Source organism: Python bivittatus, unplaced genomic scaffold (assembly GCF_059951505.1).
Source record: "Python bivittatus isolate LINGU-HERP-01145 unplaced genomic scaffold, Pbiv_v1 ctg000020_np1212, whole genome shotgun sequence".
NCBI classification, from domain to species: Eukaryota; Metazoa; Chordata; class Lepidosauria; order Squamata; family Pythonidae; genus Python; species Python bivittatus.
This window is the reverse complement of record NW_028277030.1, coordinates 40,610,748-40,630,814: the sequence shown is the minus strand read 5'-3', so window position 1 is coordinate 40,630,814 and position 20,067 is coordinate 40,610,748.

The following is a 20,067-nucleotide window of genomic DNA, read 5'->3' as shown; positions in this document are numbered from 1 at the left end:
AAACTGAGTAATAAACAGAGTTGCAGAAGGGTGGAAAAGAGAAAGAAGAAATTACGTGGTATGAACAGAAGTGTGTTTGCTTGCTATGTTCTCAATCCTAAAGTAAAATATACCTTTCAGACCTCTAGTGCCATATTCAGATCCAAATAAGCAAGAACATGCTCACTCCATAAAAATCAGGTAAGTAGTTGGTGATATGTCAGTATCTTCTTTTACACCTAAACTGTATGATTAGGCTGAATCGAATGCTTCTTTAATAATAGCAAATCTACTTATTATGTTTTGGCTTCAATGATACTAGGGAGTATGAGGAAGCAATCTAATTAGTGTATGGCGTTGAACCATGATATTGTGGATGAAGACCCAACAGTATTATAGAAAGAAAGGGGGGAAAGATTGACAGAGAATAGCCTGGGAAATTAGGAGTACACTAGCAATTTAATTTAAAATGAAAGATTTATTTAGCATTTTGTTCCTAAATACACACAATGAAAGTTGGAACACTGTGATAAACCATGATTTAAATCCATTTTAGTTTCTTTTTTTTTTATTTTACATACTAAAGAAAAAAAAAAACCTCATAAATGTTTGTTTTCTGAATGTCCTATCTATTAAACATTGTATTATACTTCTTTGAATAAACTGATCTTTTTTTAAATACAATTTTAAACATATATTTGCTTCAATTCTAAAATAATTGACCATGTTTGCCCAAGGGAAAATAAATCTATCACCTCCCCACCCCCACCCCATCCACTGTTGTCAACCTCTGCATAGCTGACAAGACCGAGGAAGCATAAACAATACAGATTTTAGTAAGATCCCTGTAATGCAAGTGAGGGATAAACACAGAATCTTGAAAATTGGAATTTCCAAGCCTCCTTTATAGTGAGTCGTTAAGGTGGAGTCTCTTTGAGACTTTTCCCCAGATGTTTACCGATCTTGGCTGAATTACCATTTATGATATAATCTGACAACTAAGTTACCCTCTCCTTTCCCAGCCTCCTCAGGATTTCTCACACCAGCACTTCCAAAAATATTCCTCTTGGGGTTTGAAGGTTCCTTTTAAGCAAAATGGAGTGGAACACAACTGGCTGCAGGTAGGAGGATGGAACAAACAACATTCATCCCATTAACCCATCTCTCTCTGATGGTACCTACCCATCCTGTTAGATCCAGCAGGGGAGGCATGCTCCAGGCCCTGTCTGCTAAGGAGGGTTGCCTGGTGGGGCCCAGGAGGAGAGCTTTTTTGGCCATGGTGCCCACTTCTGGAATATCATTCCTCCACAGCTTATATTGGCCCTGTTCCTGTTGGCCTTCTGTAAGACTTGAAGACTTGGCTCTGTGCTCAATATTGAGCACAACTGTGCTCAATAGGGAGCACAATAGGTGCAATAGGGAGCCCAACTCCTGGCTATGTTAAAGGTTGGACTGATGTTTTGTAATTTTTTTTCCTGGCTGCTGTATGTTTCATGTATGTATTTATGTATGTATGTATATATATATATATATATATATATATATATATATATATTTAAATCTTTTAAAAATATTATTAGCCACTCAGAGTCATGTACTTTTTTATTCTTATAAAAAAAATAAAAGGAGATGAAGATGGAATAATATATTTCCATATGGTGTAGATGTAATAATAAGTTTAAAAAGTGAATTACTTTTATATTGATATCTTCTGGATTTTTTCCTTTTCTTTTTTGTAGTTTATTGTCACACTTCACTAATGAAATAAATAATAATAATTAGAAAAAAATAATTGTTAGGAAAGCTCCAATTGTTAAAGAAGAGCTTGGGGGTATGAAAGTGAATATAAGATTAAAGAGAGAATAGGTAACTTTATTTCTCTGGCCCTCCAGTTAAGTGATCTTAGGGTACAAGTCACAGAATTCAAGTATAGAGAAGCAAGACTGTCAAACCATAGCCTTCAAGTAATACATGACTTTACTTTATGATACTATAAAAAACCATGACACCCCCTTCTCCATTTGGGCTAATTCTCCCCATTGAGCGGTTAGAGGTAGTAATCTTTCTGAATTTCACACTAACTAAAAGAGAGAGAGAGAGAGAGATTACAGACTATGCGACCAGTAATAATTAAATGAGATGAGAACTGGTGATGCCAGTATTCATTATTTTATATTTAGAAAAAAAAGCTAATAACATCAACAACTTACTAAATTGCAAGTAGCTTTTTAATTTCCCAGGCTACTGAAAATAAATGGCTCTGCTGTCAATCGTCATATTCCTAATAAACAAGTCTTATCTTTTCACTCTGGTTCTCTGTATGTGATGCCAAAGTCTTGAAAAAAATGAGCAAAATAAATTCACCCTGAAAAATCCATATCTATGGAGTTCCTTCTGTGTGTATGTGCTTGGCCTGAATCAATCCATTACAGGATGAAGTCCTCTTCGTTGAAAGTTATGAACCATAATCTGCCATGCTGATCCAGTATGGATTGGTACACACAAACACACACACACACACACACACACACAGACATACATACAGACATTTATATCTTCCTACTTCCTACTCTAGAGCTAAGAGAGAGTGACTGGCCCAAAGTCACCCAGTCATCTTCTGTGCCTAAGGAGGACTAGAATCTGGATCTCCGCACTTCCAGTTCAACCGCTATACCACTATGGCTCTCATTCAGACAGGCACACATACACACATGCAGGAATATTAATTTCATTTCATGATGTTACTGAATTTTCCCCAATTTTGTCAGATTTTACAGGGGTTTTTTGTTGTTGTTTGTTTGGTTGGGTTTTTGTTTTGTTTTTTGCATATATCCTCTATAATCACTACAATCTATAGAATATTCTATGTGGCCATATGGCTTTTTTAATACTGCAATAGAAATAAAAATTTTGATAAGGAAAGATCCCATGATGATTCCTTTGCTTCTTCATTTTTAGAAGAGAAAGTGGTTTCTTTTCCTGTGTAGCCATAAAGTACTGAAATGGTAAGAATTGTGACAGTAGCATTTTTACTATTTTAAATGTCAATATTATATTTTACATTGGTATTAAAGATATTGGTCACTGTGAAATACTTTAAATACTATCTACCTGCTTATTCCCCCATTTTAGAAGTGTCCATTTATTTATGTATTTGTCTACTATGTTCATATCTTTCCACCAAAAGTACTGGACAACACACACAGTGCTACTCTATTTCATCCCTTCAAAATCTATTTGGCAAGTTATTGTAAAAGACATTGTAGCTGAAGAACTGAATTAATCTATTGTAGCCAAAAATCAAAATGCCAGCTGATGAAGTGAGTTGTAGTTCACAAAAGTTTATGCTTTGTTAATCTGAAAAGAACCTAATAGACTCCTGGTTTATGAAACACATGTTGGGTCTGATCTTCTGATGCTTCAGATCAAGGTCTCAATATCTGCTATGGGGTAGGCAACATTTTTGAAGTCAAATATGACATTCATCTGTGAGAAAAGAAAAAAAAAAGTAGGCACCATTTTCTTTGCTGTTTTTACCATTTTTTATGTATAATTTTTATTAAATAATTTTTTAAAAGAATAAAAACAATACAAATTTGGAAAGAAAAAGGTAAAGAAAGTAAAGTAATAAGTAAGTGAAAAAAAGGGAAGGGAAGGGAAGGGAAGGGAAGGGAAGGGAAGGGAAGGGAAGGGAAGGGAAGGGAAGGGAAGGGAAGGGAAGGGAAGGGAAGGTTATAAAGAAGCAGCTTCCAATTTTCTTAACAGCAGTTATAAGTATATTTATATATTATCCTCTCTCTCTAAGGTTACAACATAATGTCCTTCTTTCCATAGTCTACCCTTTCTAATCATCAAACCCATAAATCACAAGTTCACTTTTTTTTTTTTTCGGCAAAAAGTCCAAAAGGGGTTTCCAGTCACTTTTCATTTTCATTTTCATTTTCATTTTCTATTGCTATTTCTCTCTCTCTCTCTCTCTCTCTCTCCAAAGTCACCAGGAGTCAAACTCAACTTGAAAGAGACTTTCTCTTTTTTTCATGTTCCTTTCTTTCCATTCATGAAATTTCCCTTGCATACTACTCTTCCTCTCCATAGAAACTGTGATTCTAGCATTTCGAGAATCTTTGTTTAACCACCCCTGCTATTCCAAGATGGAGTCTTCCCTCTGCACAAACATTTATACTCTCCACAACTACATGTCAATGCTACCAGTACTAGCACTGTAGAAAAAAGAAGAGCCAACATATACATATACAACCCCTGTAAACCTTGGCTGTCATGATTCCTCCACCAAAGGAAGAGTGTAAAGAGGAACAGGAAAGGAGGCAGCACACACATCACCCAAATAAATGTGCACAGCCTGCCTTTCAGTCCTTCTCTTTTCTTTCTCTCATGACATAAAGTTATGGCATATGATAGAAGCCACATGTGGCTTGCGGTACATGAACTGTCCACCTCTGAAGTATTAAAACATACTTCCTTTTAGTTCTCCATATCTATCAGCTTCTGTCCTTCCAAACCATGTTTTGTGGCTGTGGAATCTTCTGAAGCACGATCTATGATCATCTTTGCTTTTTAGGGACTCAGAAATGCTGAACAAAACAAAAATACCTTTACCCCACTTCATATGAAAGAAAAAGCCCAGTTGATTGATACTCTGCATGCTGCTTTTTCAGGCTGAAGAGAAAAAGTCCTTGTCAGTTTTGCTCCTAGTTCATTTTCCCTATACATCAGGGAGGGATTGCAAAGCCTTTCATTTGTAAGATCTGAAGCTCAGGAGCAGGATGAGACAAGAATCTCCTCCAATGGGGAAATACAGACACAAACTGTCAAAGAAAAATGATCCAGTGTTACAGTGGTTCCAAATACACTGAAGCTTAGTTGAAAATGAATCCATTCTCCAATGCATTTGGCAATATGAGAAAACAGAGATCTGAAGCTCTTTCCAGAGTAGAGCAGAATCTCCCTAAGGAAGTGTCCTAAAACAGATCTCCTACCTGAACTGTTTTAAAAGGATTGCATCCCACAGTTCCAGTCTGAATGCAAATGATATGCATGTACACATTATGACCACCGTAGATGCACCTTTCTCCATTTCATTCCCCAGATCTATCCTCTCTGTTCACTGATCACTCCACAACTCATCTGGATCACTGGCTTCTGTCTTATAAAGATTATAGGGGAATGCCTACCATTTAGACATGTACTTCCCAGAGCACTGAAGTAGCTGCCTCCTGTTGAATTCTCATGCTGCCCACCTTGTAGGCCTTCTGAGATTTTCTGCACATGTGCATATATGCAGGACATACTTCTGCTTTACTATAATCCAGTAGCATCTGCAGACTCTCTCTGCTTTCATCAGAATGACAAAAGCATTGTGGTGGCATTGTGGTACAAGCTCCCCTTTTGGATAAGTGCAATACCACACTGCATGTAGAAAAGGGGTAGGACTTGCATTACAATGCCATGAGTCTGCTTTCATCACTCTAATCTCCCCCCACACCACCCTAGACACTTCTGTTAATGCAGTCCCAGTGATAGTGTGCATAAAACATATGAGCTGTCAACTTTTCAATGTAGGCCAGACACCACAAGGTCTACAGGAACTCTATTGTTGTAAGGTATAATGCAGGGTTGATGTACTCCAGGTCGCTTCAATTAAATAATGCCATCTTCAGGACCCTGGAAGCACACCTCCTCTATAGCAGCACCTGCTTCTGGAAGGCCAAAGATCCAGATGGTCCCCACCCTGTTGTTGTTCAGAAGAGCCTCGAAGACCGGGCTCTTTGCCCAGGCCTTTAACGAGCAATAGTGAAGACCTTTTGCTTTGTTTTGTCCAGTCTATCATTCTTACTATCTTTTATTGCTGGTCACACAGTCAGCCAGATGTTTAGACTGGGTTTGGCATTTTCATCCACCTATCGAGTCCTTCCCAAGGACCTGGGAAAGGGAGCTATTCTTGTTTGATGGTGTTAAAGGTATTGTTGCAGGATGTAAGCTGTTCCAAGTACAGCTGCCTTTTGCAATTGACTGATGGTGATTTTGTCAGTGCTGATGGTCTTCAAGTGGTACTCCAGATGTTTTGGGATTGCACCCAAGGTGCCTACTACTATTGGTACTATCTCTGCTTTCTTTTGCCACAATCTTTCTAATTCTATTTGCAGGTCTTTGTATTTTGTGATTTTTTCCACTTCTTTCTCTTCTATTCTGCTGTCTCCAGGTATTGCAAGGTCCATGATCCAGACTTTTTTGTCTTTCTTATCAAAAATTGTCAAGTCTGGTGTGTTATGTGGCAGGTACTTGTCTGTTTGGATTCTAAAGTCCCAGAGCATTTTAGCTTCTTCATTTTCTATTACTTTGTCTGTTTTGTGGTCCCACCAGTTCTTGCTTGCAGGTAAATGGTACTTCTTGCAGATATTCCAAGGCACCATTGTTGCTATTTTGTCATGCCGTTGTTTGTAATCAGTCTGTGTGATCTTCTTGTAGCAGCTAACAAGGTGGTCCACTGTTTCTTCAGCTTCCTTGCAGAGGTGGCATTTGCTGTCTGTTGCCGTCTTCTCAATTTTGGCTTTGTATGCATTTGTTCTTAAGGGTTGGTCTTGTGCAGCCAGAATTAGCCCCTCTGTGTCTTTCTTTAACTTTCCTGCTCTTAGCCATTGCCAGGTCTTGTTGTTATCTGCTTTGCCTGCTAGGTTTTGTGTGTGTGTTTGTGTGTGTGTGTGTGTGTGTGTGTGTGTACTGGCCTTGCCATGTCTCATTTATTTATTTATTTTTTTATATTTTTATATTTTTATATTTTTATATTTTTATATTTTTATATTTTTATATTTTTATATTTTTATATTTTTATATTTTTATATTTTTATATTTTTATATTTTTATATTTTTATTTTAAGCTGGTTATTATTTCCGTTCTTTGTTTTAGTTGTTATGAGCCATCTATTGTTACTGGGAGTTTGGCAGCTTACAAATTTGATCAATCAATCAATTAATCAATAATAGCAGAATCTTGAAAGCCTGTCAGAGTATCCCTCTGCCCCCTCTTATACCAAACAGAATCAAGGTGGGGTTTTATTGAGTTTCTATCATACCCCCTCTTCTATCCCAGGACTAAGTTCATATTTTTTTTAATAGTTCTTGTATTCTTTATTCAAAGTTATCTCTGTATCCCTCTGCATGAGCAGACAAGCTTGGATACAGCTGCACTGAGGTTTTGAAAGGAAGTGCTATTTCAATAGTATAAGAAACATCCGTCTCAATTGTTTGCCAGGTTTTATTGCATGTCTCTTGGTTCAAAAAATGTGTAGAAGTATTATATTAGTAATGAAGATCTTCTTAATTAAAAATGTATCTAGCCCTTCAAATTAGATAATTCTAAAAATAATACCTATTTTCAAATCCTGTTTTTCACATGGATGGCTGTCAGCCTATACGTACATCTCAGCTGTTTGCTTTTGAACAATATTAGCACAGTGTTAGATTACCCTAGGTGCTGTCATTAAAACAGAGTAGAAGAAAGAAAGCTCTTTTTTTTTTTGTTCAGACAAAAATTACTATGGTAATGTGATTCTGATCTTGCTTGAAATCTGTCTAAGAATGGCTTCACACTGACTCCAGAGAAGTGGCATTGCGTGTAAGTCAACAGAACATTTGGTTTATATACCCAGGCAATGGAAAAATCCAACCCCCCTTCTCTGGAGTGTTCACATATTGAATCTTCTCCATAAAAATACAATCAAAAAGAAGTATTGCAACTCTTGAATATCTGAAGTGGAGAACAGAAAACCGTAACTTTGCTTGCTGTACTTGCCCTCTGATATGATTGAAAAGAAGTGTTTCAGGGAAACAGTTTCATTTAATTAAACTAGGACTTCTCAAACTTTGTCACAGCCAGGATATCAAGGTTAAAGGAAAATTTTTAATGCTTCCTCAAATGCAGTCAAGGGTAAAACCAAAACAAGTGGTCTGGCAGATGCCATTTCATCTCCAATGTGAGAAGAAATACAGGAAAATCCTTGGGTTATGCTGGTAATTGGGAACAAAACTGCCATCGCTAAGCAGTGTGGTCAGAAAGTGTGATGTTACTTAGTGACAGCAGTTCCAGCAATCCTGGTTGCTGTCATTAAGTGAGGACCACATGGGTTGTTAACTGAGGACCTCACATCACTGCAACTTCTGACTTCCTGCTGGCTTCCCCAATGAGTTTTCTTGTTGGAAGCTGGCCGGGAACACTACAAATCATAATCAAATGACTGCAGCTCACTGCAATGTAGTAATCGTGAGCTGAGGGCTAAGCGATCGGATCGCAATCATGTGACCATGGGAACACTGTGATAGCCAGAATTCCAGGGATCCATTGTAAGTACCACTCATTCATCGCCATCGAAAGTTTGAATGGTCGCTGAATGAGTGGTCATAATCTGAAGACCACCTGTAGATGAAAAGGGGAGAGAGGAAATTTGGCCATCTGAGCCAAAGAAGATCCTTCTCCTTAACGTCCCAGAGGTGTGACCTCTGTCAAAGGTTTGCGATAAAGAAAGAGAAACCTATTTGTCCCCAGGAGTCAAAACAACCAATAAACTTCATAGGTTTTTTAAATCCTTTGACTGGAAAAGGGGAGATGTCCATTTTGTCTCTGTAAAATCCTAGAGAGAAAGCAATCAAAGCTGAGCCTGGGCATAGAAACTATTCCCTCTCTGAGGAGTGGTAGATTAAATAAAAAATAACATCTTGACAATTATTATGCTTTGAAGCAGTTGTCATGTTTTCTGTCTGTTCACAGGGTTACCATCATCTTTCCCCAGCTGTAAACTGACACAGGGAGATTTTTGCTTGGGCAGATGAGAATGCATCCCATTGAATTAAGTACACTTGTGGTGATGACTGGATATATTCCAAAGCCTCATAGTCCTCTAGATTTCAGTAAGACTAATAGCCCAATCCTTAACAGAGTTAGGGTTGCCTAAGCTAATTGATATCTACAGGTTTAAATGTGTCTTGTGATCATGCTGCTAAACATATTAAACTTTTCCTGACCTGTGGCTTATGAACTCTAAACAAATGCAGGATTCTCTTCCAAGTAAATGGCTATCAGGTCATTCTGTAATATTCAGAAATTATTAGGATTTATGCAAACTAATTAATGGCATTATGAAAAGCTGATTACTATAAGCTTTGGATAATGCTGTGCTTCAGCTTTGGAAAATTCAAAGCATTAATTGAGTTTAATGAAGTGTATTATAATTCCCAAAGTGCATATCTGAAGTTTATGAAGAACAGTTCCTTTTAAAAAAAAAATTAGAAGGCAATCATCTTTCTTCAATTAAAAGGCAAAGACCACTTGTTTGTGGCTGAGTCAGAACCGATTATTCTTACTCAGTCTTTGTTATATAGCTTGGTCCATCTCATATGGTTCAGCTATTATAGACTATGTGTTCTTAATTGCATGGTCTTCTGAATCTATGCAGGCACATGGGCGACATTCAGAAGATTATGTTCACAGTCTGTTTTGAAAGTCCATGTGCTGCAGATGTTCTTCACTTTATCTCTTTCTTATCAAAACTCTTGTTGTCTGCTGTGAACTATGTACCTGAATCACACTTAACGTTCTCAATCCATGCATTGGGCTACAGGCCTTGGTGAAATTTCTTTTAGGCATGAGTGCTCCCTTTCACCACCATCTCAAAAGAACCTAGACCTTGAGTTACTAGACAGATTAGTAGAATACATAACAGTGATCCCTTGAACTTCAGAATTGCTAACCAGTCCCACTGGCAGATTTAATGTAAGAAAACAGCTACATATACCTATCTACTTTGCAAGCTTTTCATGGCAAAATCACTCATCAAGGAAATCAGCAAACGGTAAATGGTCCAAATGATCATTTATTATCCCAAAGCTAGTAGGTTGCACTGAGTCACTGGACTTTTGCAGGTCTTCAGGTGAAGCGAGAGCAAGTATCACAAGGTTACATAGATCTTATATAGTTTGAGCATCTTATACATTAGCAGAACATCCCAAATACAGAAAGAATTGTTTTACAATTGATAAGGAAACATGGGTATTCTTCATGGTGTGAAAACCTTCTTAAAAATGCAACAGAGTTGTTTGGATATATGACTTATGCCAAGGGCCCAATTGTTACTCTAACAAACAGTCTTTACTGTAGAAGGAAGGGATATAAGGAAATGCCTTGAAACTACTGCCTCATCTCAAGGTACTAACTGTGCAATCAGTTAGTTGATACAATAATAATAAAAAACCCATTGTTAAGGATGTTACATGAGTAAGGAGGAAAAACACACAGACACACAGACACAAACACACACTACTATATTCATGTATGTATAAGCAGAATTACTGATTCAACCTGAGTTCTTATTCTAACCCATCACACATTCCTTATTAATTTTTCTTGGTATCCATATTTTTACCAAGTTTTCCCCCTCCCCCATAGGAAAAGACAGTTTTTGGCATACCTTTCTCCAATGTGTAGGTAGACAACCTTTTCAGTCCTAAGAACTAGCCCTTATCCCAACCATTATTGCATTGGCTGGGTGGTAGGATCAGGGCACATACTGTATCTAATGTATATGTGGGACAGTATCTAATGTATATGTAGCTTCTATGATGTGGGCATCATAGAAGCTATATATACATTAGATACTGTCCCACTCTACATTCATTTTTCATCTGTACAGACACACTGCTCACCACCTTCTCACACAGGGAAGCTAAGTATGTGTCATATCTGGATCAGCTGGAAAAAGGTTTTAGAATTGAATTTTATGATTCACAGCTTATTAAAACATCTGTCTAAAATTTTGTCTTGCTTTATGTTTGGCTGAGTCTTCAACAATGAAAAGTGAATGTTCCCTTACTATACTTTGTTGTGACCATAAAATAAATGAGAACAATTTCTTTTTGCTTTTTTTTTTGTTTTGGCATTTACAAGAGGTAAAGAATAATTTGTCAGTTAGTCATACTATATAGATAAAATGTTTTTCTCAGCACATTATTGTTTAAGAATGGAACGTAGAAGTTTATTTAAACATTAGAAAAGGCATTACTTGAATGAATAATGGTCAAATTATGCAATTTAACCTTTAGGCACAGCAATTTGCAAAAGTCTGAACTATTTTACAGAAAACAAGCCAGCCAAATATAGATTCTGTAATATACCAACGTTGTCTTTATAATGCATTTTGGCAGTAAAAAATATAGGGGAAGAAACAAAACCATTTATCATCATTTTCCTGTTCAATGAAAGAGATCATGCATTAGCACAGATAACAAGGATACAACCTGCTATTTAACTTTAAAGCCAAGACAAAAGTCTACATGGAAAAATAAAGCATAATTATAAATTGATTTTGATTTCCTAAGAAATAGCCTTTAATTAGATGTAAACCTAAGTTCCATCTCTTCCACCCTTTGTTTATTTTCCTGATAGCTTAATAATATTAATAAGCCTACTGGCATATGTTTCAAGGTCTTTCAGATGAACTTCCTTTCATTCTCACAGTAGGCAGAACAAAAGCCTGTTTTGTGTCTTCAGTATTCTGGTAGATTCTAATGGCCCATCCAGCTTGGGGCAATGCAGATGTGATATTAAAGATCTATCAGGTGATTCAGCCTGTTCTAGTATAAATGAGAGTTGTGCTGATCCAAGACTACATCATCATCTTGGAAAAATGTCTACTTCACAAGCATCCAGCAGCATGCAAATATTGTGGGAGAGAAAAGAGAGCAACAAATGTCAACCAATTTTTGGCTGTCAAAATTCTCTCTGGAATTTTTTTGTATTTGTTTCTTTACTCACAAGAAAGTCAGAAAGAGTTTGCTTTCTTACTTTAAGTCCAGTTTAAGATGACTGATATACATTTCTTGGATAGACTGATGTAATTGAATCACAATCACAAAAGGAGTGAGCCAAGGAGGAAACAATAGGAGCAAGTCATGCGTACATTTCCAAAGCAGAAAACCTCAAGAGCTTGGTAGGATGACCGTGCTTTCTCCTTCCACAGCAGAGGTGCTTGTAGGTATATCTGAGGCATTGTTGGGATCAGGAAAAGGTCAAGCCAAGTTCAGGCCAAGGCAATAAATGAGAGGAAATGAGGCACTTTAAGAAGAGAGAGAAAGAGAGTACTGTATTCATTTAAAAAATTCCTGCAGAATTCACCCCTCTACCACTATACATTGGTATAAATAAATCTAAATGCCCCATGGACATCATCTTGCGATCTACACAGTCCAATTAATTTATGGGAACCATTGGGAAGTACAGAGTCTGCTCGCCTCAAGACAGCTGATAAGACAGCTGATATTTAATAATGAAGAAAACAAAGCTGATTATAGTACAGGCAATTTAAAAAATGCTTGTGTGTAGAGGAGGAACCTTACATGAGGTAGTTTCCTCATATACCTACCCAATTAAATAGGATTGGGTAGGATGTCCAAGAGAGCTAGTTTGGTGTAGTGGTTAAGGCACCAGGCTAAAAACCGGGAGGCTGTGATTCTGCCTTAGGCAGCCATGGGTGACCTCAGGCCAGCCACTCTCTCTCTGCCTTAGGAAAGAGGCAAGGACAAATCACTTCTGAAAAACCTTGGCCAGAAAACTGCAGGAACTTGTCCATGCAGTTGCCAGGAGTCAAGACTGACTCAAAGCCATGCCCCCCCCCCCCAAAAACAAGGATGTCCAAGTGTTAATTCTGTGCATTTTTTTAAAAAAATGCATCCTAGCCAGGGTAAAATAAATTTCTTCTTGTTAGAGTCAAACGAATAGCATCCCATCTCAGCTACTGTGCACCCTCTCACCACCAGCAGCAGTAGCCACCAACACTGGGCCTAGAAAGGTGCTTATGTGCCCATAGGCCACACACAAAAATAGTGTCTCATTAAGCTGTTACTCTCTTTTTGCAGGCATTGGCATATATAAAGGAATAATTGGGGCACCGGGGTGGTGGGGGGACACATTTAACTTCTCAGGGATAGCATCCAGGAAAAGGTGATGTTTTGCATTGGTCGTTGGGCACACATTTTGGAGGGAAATTACTTTGGTTGTAGCATATAGAGGCCAGGACAATTGGTTTCAAAAAGGGCTGTATTATAGCAGCAGAACCTACCGATGTACTTCCAGTGCTATATCACAAATGGTCCGATAAGCAAGACATTCCGTGACAGAAATAGCAGCAGGCCAAATGAGAGCATCTGGAAGGTGTGTAATGAGAGGAGCCTATGAAGAAAAAGGAAGAGAAATAGAATCCTGGACTTCAGAAGGAGAGCAGACAACACAAAGACTTAAGTTCATCTTTGGGGTCTTGCAAACAAGATCCATCAATATTGATGTACTACACCTGGCTCAGGGGGTACAAAAGATAGGCTTGATGCCCTTCTTTGCTTCAGGAATCAGTGGATGTTGTGTTTTCTTAGCAGGGGTTCAGAGGCTTCTACAAAAATCTTTACAGGCTAGGCTTTGGAGTGCTTTGACTTTGTGAAAGGGAACATGTGCCAAGATGGTGCATTCTCCAGTTCACCTTGGTCACCCCCCTGAAGAGGCACAGTCAGAAGGAGAACAGCATCCTCAATATGTTGAGTGGGTAAATTCAAATAGATTCCATCAGAGGAAAGAAAATAATGGTCCCCAGCTTGTAAAACAGATCTCTTTCCCAAAAATTTACAGAGGGAGAAGGGCTCAGGAGAAAAGAATGCTGCTCATTTAAAGGGCTGAAGAAAGAAATAGGGGTTTGGAAACTGCTTATTAATTCATACAGCATGTACTATAGAGAAGGATAGAGGAATGACTTAGAAATCAATAGATCTGATAGTGGAGTAAGAAACCTCTGTTCCTAAAAGCCGGGACCCAGTTTTTCCAGCTATATTGCATTTCAGAAAGGAATTTGTGGGAGAGACATGGAAGAAAAAGATGCTTGGATGCTATTATTTACATTTGTGTTGTCCTAGTGTGAGGATCACTCATTTTGAGGCTTGAAAGTAATTCTAATGTTCTTTAGAAGCTGTCTCCTCTTCCAATGCCCAAGGTTCCCACAGGAGCGGCAGGCCCCTAGCCTTGGGGTAGAGAAATTCCCATTTTGATTTTGGAATCTATTTGTCCAGTGGCTTCCTCTGCCTTTCATCCTCTTTGGTATGAATTAAAAGAGTGGAGACCTTGAAGTGTCATGGGCTGGATCTGCAATTTTTCCTCTTTCTCAGCCGGATACCTTTAGGACTGAGTGGCAATTTCAGCAATGTTCCTCCCTTGCCAGTCAAAAGCTACTGATTTGGGATGCTGTACTTTTGGTTGGAGTCTTTCTATAAAGAGGGTTGCAAGCATAGGGCCAGACAGATTTATATCAGAGAGGCCTAAGTATTGCTAATCTGTGGTTTGAGATGGTACCTAAAATCAGCAGGCTCTTCTTTTTCTTTGTTTCCTTTGAACATTGTGCCAATCAATTTTAACTGGGCAAACACAATCTTGTCAAGAATGGCTTGACAGCATTCAGCCAGGTCATCAATAACCATGACTCAGTCTGGTCAACTAGGCTTTTGCATTAATTTCTCCAGAACATCATTTGGCAGAAAAAATCTTGCTAATTGGTTTATATCTAACAAAACTGGCTTGTTGCACTGAAAGACAATGGACAGTTCTTCTTTAAATTAAAATTTAATGGGCTGATCTGGGATTGAAGGAAATTCCTTTGCTAGATCACTTGAAGATGATGGGTGATGAACATGCACAATTTCACGCTGGGGTTCAGGAAACTGCCTCCTGGGGAAATGTAAGATGAGTGTCAGCATCAATTTGGCATAAGTTCAGGTGACAATCTGATCTTGTAGGATCAATGGTACATTCTACCCTTTGGGGGTTCTCTCTACCTTCCCAGCTGGGTGTGGAATTGGGATGGTTAGGGGTGGATGAGACTGAACTGGGGCTGCTACAGGGTTTGAGTTATAGGGTGGCAGGTTCTAAAATTCGGTTAAGCCCTCCAAGTGTGCTCTTCCCTTCCCACCAATTCTTTTTGGCAGCTGGGGTTTTAGAGAACAAGTGTTCAATTTTTTTGCAAGCTCTTAATTTGGTCAGCACATTTCATATTGGAATGCTGGCTCCAAAGAACAGAAAGATTTTGCCAGAGCCCAGGATTTTCGAGAGGGCATAATGAGTGAATATCAGTGGTATGGAAGGATATAATCTTCAAGTAAATATATAAATATAGTCACATCAAAATCATTTTTGATAATATTTCATCAACATGGATCAACACATGAATGTTAAGAGGTAAGGAAAATGAATATACTGAAGGAATTGAAAAATGAGCAAATGAGGGATTTACTGTACACTCCTTAAACAAAATGCAGAAATTAATGAACAGAGAATTCCCTAGTTCCTATGTAGAAACAATGCTAAGTATTTCAGAATGCTTCTTGATTTGATGAATTTCATCTTATGAAAATTTCAGAAGTTTCTTTTGAGATTAATTAATTAGAGATGTGCAACTTTTTTTTTTTTTTAATCCACACTCAATCGTGACTAATTCTGCAGCAACTGCCTGGACGAGTCCCTGCAGTTTTCATGGCAAGATGCTTTGGAAGTGGTTTGCCATTGCCTCCTTCCTAGGGAGGAGCCCAGCTGACGGATGCAGGAAGGTGGGGTTTCCGTTGCTTCGTGTCTTTTTTGGACATACACCACTTCCGCATTACTGGCAACTGGTCCTGTCTCTCGTACAAGGCGCCGCCAGCATTTTTGTGCAACTCAGCCTTCATCAAATCTGAATAGTTGACTCAGTTTGGATTATTAATTTGATTAGAGCCAAACATTCAGTTCAGACTCATGAGTTCTACTCAAATCATTGCACTGATTGAAGTGATTCAGAGTGATTTAGAAAATAGCAATTCAGATGATAAAAACTCATGTGTACGTGTCATCCAGATTGACTTAAATTGCATAGAATCAGTAATCCATTTTAGAAAGTTTATCCATTTTGGAGATTTGATCCAACTGTCTTTGAATGAAATTTCTGACTTAAATCTTTCATAGCCTTTAATTTAAATTTAATGTATACGTTCATCCAATTTCAGAGACTATTTACTCTGTTTTGAAAAATCTCTCATGTTCTTACTGAATGAAAGGAAGGTCAGCAGGACTGTACATGCTAGCTGCACTGCTAACATCTTTGTGCTTTTCTAGCCATATCCTTGATGTCCACACATCAGCTAACATATGATATGATATTTAACTAGCATAGATAGATGGGGTAAAAGGTTCTACTGGCAGCAAGGATATTAATGGCTGGTATGGTCTCTTTTTCTTTCACAGTGATAAATGAAGTTTTAAAGGGCTACTTAAACATATAAAGATGCTGTTTACGAGCTGTCCATACTTTTAAAAGGAAATAGCTTGGTTCAGACCAACATCTATCCCCTTCTTTTGAAAGAATAGAAGCACCAAGGGGCTCACAAAGGAACAACTTTGTTAAAATCAGCAGTTCTTTCTATCTTTATTGCCACTATTGTCACCCCCTGCCCCTGTGATTCTATGACTATACAGTGGCAGAAATTATGTGATCAGCCAACATGCCTTGGTGCTGGACATCATATATCATGCCACTAGAGTACAGGCAGACCTGAACCCAAGGATTGCACATGGCCCTCCAAATAGAAACGTAGGATCATAAACTTGGAGGGGACATTTAAGCCATGGAAATCCAATTCCATGCTTGATGTAGGAATTCTAACTATAGTATTCCTGACAAATACTTGCTTGAACACAACCAATAAAAGGAAGCCCATCAACTATTTGTCACCCTCTGGGGGAGATGGGTGCCATATAAATTCAATAAATAAATAAATAAATAAAACTATCTAATTGGTTCCACTTTCAAATCACTTACTTTTAGAAAGTTTCTTCTAATATTAAATTGGAATATGTCTTTCTGTAACTTAATTCCATTGTTTGTATCCTCTGGGATAACGCAAAACAGATTGTGTCCATTTGCTTTGCGACATAATTTCAGCCCTTTGAAGAAATGATCATATTCCCACTCTGTCTTATTTCCTTGAGGCTAACCATGCCCAACTCCTTTCATCTTTCTTCATAAGAGACTATCAAGTACAGCCCAAGGGTTATCGATAGCCTAAAGCTTGTCTCCAACTTGAATGCTTTACTGTTGCAGTCCTAATAACTGTGCTTAAATTAAATTTCATCCAATTTGTCTTTCCCTCCCCCATTTGTTTATCTTGGCTCTATCCACTTGTATGACAAGTTGGTATCACGTGGCTCCCGGACAGCAAGTCAAAGATCAAATAAGGTACTCCCCCTGAAAACTGTGGTATACCCTGATCTATAGGTAGCCTCCTGACCACTACTTCTGTCAAATTTCCTTTCTGAAGATGACAAGAATCTTCATCTGGGCATCATGTTTATTTTTCAGCGGAGCTGAAGCTGTTCCAGATCTGCTGTTCTGCTAAATGTCAGATCCCGATTATCAGAGTGTAGCCCGGTGTGCCATTGACAGCATCATCCACTTATAGGGCAATTTGCTGCATTTGGAAGTGCACAGTAAATTTGTATTCATTAATGGAGGGAGGGGGAGTTCACAATGCAGCCAAAACAAATTCAATTTGTTGGCCAGCTACAAAATTAAATCACATGCACATGGCACTCACTCATTATTATGTCTCACTTCTTTCTACCACTTGTATGTGTAAGGCTGCATGTTTGATAGGAGACATCACAAGGGTGGACCATTAACAAAACAGATCATGTCTCTTCCAGTTATAACCTCTGCCAACTTAATGGAATATAATGTGGTGTAATAATGTGTGTCGGGAACATTACATGAAATACAAGTAGGATATGTTCTATTCCAATAGCTTCCACAGCCTTATCCAGAGTTTTTGGCAGGTGAACATGTGTGAATTATTCATGCTGAGGTTTTAAATGTATTGATGGTTTATTATCTGCACTGCATAACTTCTAAACATTTAACCAGAGGCTGTGTAATATATTCTTTTAAACAAGACATCAAATGGCATCGTGAACATTAAAAATGGGAAACTTTTTATAACTAAATGGCAAGGCATACATAACTCTAATTCCAGTTCTATCTACATCTATCATCTTGATCTATAACTATCACTTATCCTTCTTTTCTTAACAGTCTAATGCACAGAGTGTTTTGATGCCATATAGACCTTCTCTTTTGAACCTAAAGTTTTTCCTTCAGCTTTCTGCTTTCCTTGTTAAAGGAAAAGGTCCCAAAGCTAAGGGTCATCACTGCACTAATTGTTTGCTTTGGATACACATGTCTTTTTTTCTTTCATTTTACTATTTCCTACTTTTGGAGATGTAAGCCGCTCAGAATCGATGGGAGTCAGGTGACTTCTAAATCCAACAAACAAAGAAACAGACAAACGAAAAAGGCACAGAAGGGGAAACTGGGAGAAATAAACTGTTGTTGTTCCCTTTTATGTTTAGATAATGAATAAGAAAATTGGATAGGAATTGTTCTGGGAGACATAGAGCTACTTGGGTAATTGGAAGGGTTCTAAAGTGAATAATAAAAATACACAGAAACACACCCACCTGTTGATGTGGAAGGGATTCATAAGAACATCAGTGTTATATAGCTGGCAGGATGAGTGAATCTGTACTGCTGTGCATTTAGACTAGGATAACTTAAATCAACTGGCCTCATTAAGGATATTGCAAGGGAAATAACCATTATCTCATCAGCCGACAGCATCACTGCTCTATCTAATGACATTTTCAACTTACAAAGCAATCAGGCCTTGAAAAGAAATCTAAACTCTATGTGAACATTTCAGCTTTCTGATTTCTTTGCTGCTTCATCTTCTGATCATTTATGATACTCTAAAGTTAGACTTCGACAAAACAAAGGATGGAGGAGGGATGTATAATAGCTGTTCACTGAGATCCAGGTATTGCTCTTCTGGAAGACTGCTGTATAGGTAGTCATCAAACAGTCTAGTGGAAAGATACAGGCATACATGAAAGAAATGAGAAAAGAGGAGGAGATAAGTGACTTATGATTAAACTCCATCTTACATCTCCTGCTCAAGATGCATCTTGGCTTTAGATGGAGCAGTGATGATTGAATATAAATTGTATTTTAAGTTCTGTATGCCTTCCTGAAATAAGAGTCTGAGTCCACTTATATATTACCATATATTACAGTAACCTGGACTTATTATACTCATTTACTGTAAAAATAGTTTTCCAGGGCTTTTTTAAAAAAAAATAAGGTATCTGCTGCTCTAGTTTCATTTGATTTGGGAATGGTATTCAGAAGATGTAGCAGGTAATCTAAAAATACTTTTTTTTTCTTTTTCATTGTGATTTGTCTGTATGAACATAATTTTAGATAGGGTCTTATGATCATTACCACAGCCCTGCACAGCTCCCTCCTGTGTTTTTAAGCTCTGGCAAATGTGCACTTCCTAAAAAAAAAAACAGTGGTATTTTATCTGACTGCACCTGGTGCTTTTGAAATGAAAGTTTACCTTCTTATAAAGTCTTCCATAGCCTTGGGGTACCATCTCTGGGCTACAAAAAATCCAGAAAACCACTGAAAGGCAGAAAGGCTGAATCTGTTGCTATGCAATAGTCATCTGGATCTTTGTGGCCCTACCATGATTTGCTTCAGAAGAGTGCCAATTTTGCCCTCTTTGCTAAAAGTGCTTTCCTTGAACTACCTATTGAACTTTGGAAACTAGCATTGACACTCTCAATGCCCTGTTGAGAAGAGAGGGGCACAGCAGGTAAATGAGATCTTTCCAGCTGTTGATTGCCTACCCAGACAGAAGGTTTGCAGGTTTTCCTGAAGATCTGTTTCTGTTACAAAGCAAATTACATTAGTGACAAGCAAAGTCCACTGCCCCAAACAAAACCTCCAGAGTCTGCAGGCTGTCAATACCTTTAATGCAAACCATCTATACTAGAGAAAAGTTTTATAATAATTTGATTAACTCAAATACACGGAGATAAAAAGGATTTCTAGTAGGAATTAAATTTGACTGGTTTGGGGAGATACTGTGGGTCTCCAAGCCAAAGGGAAATTCCTTCCTAAGTGA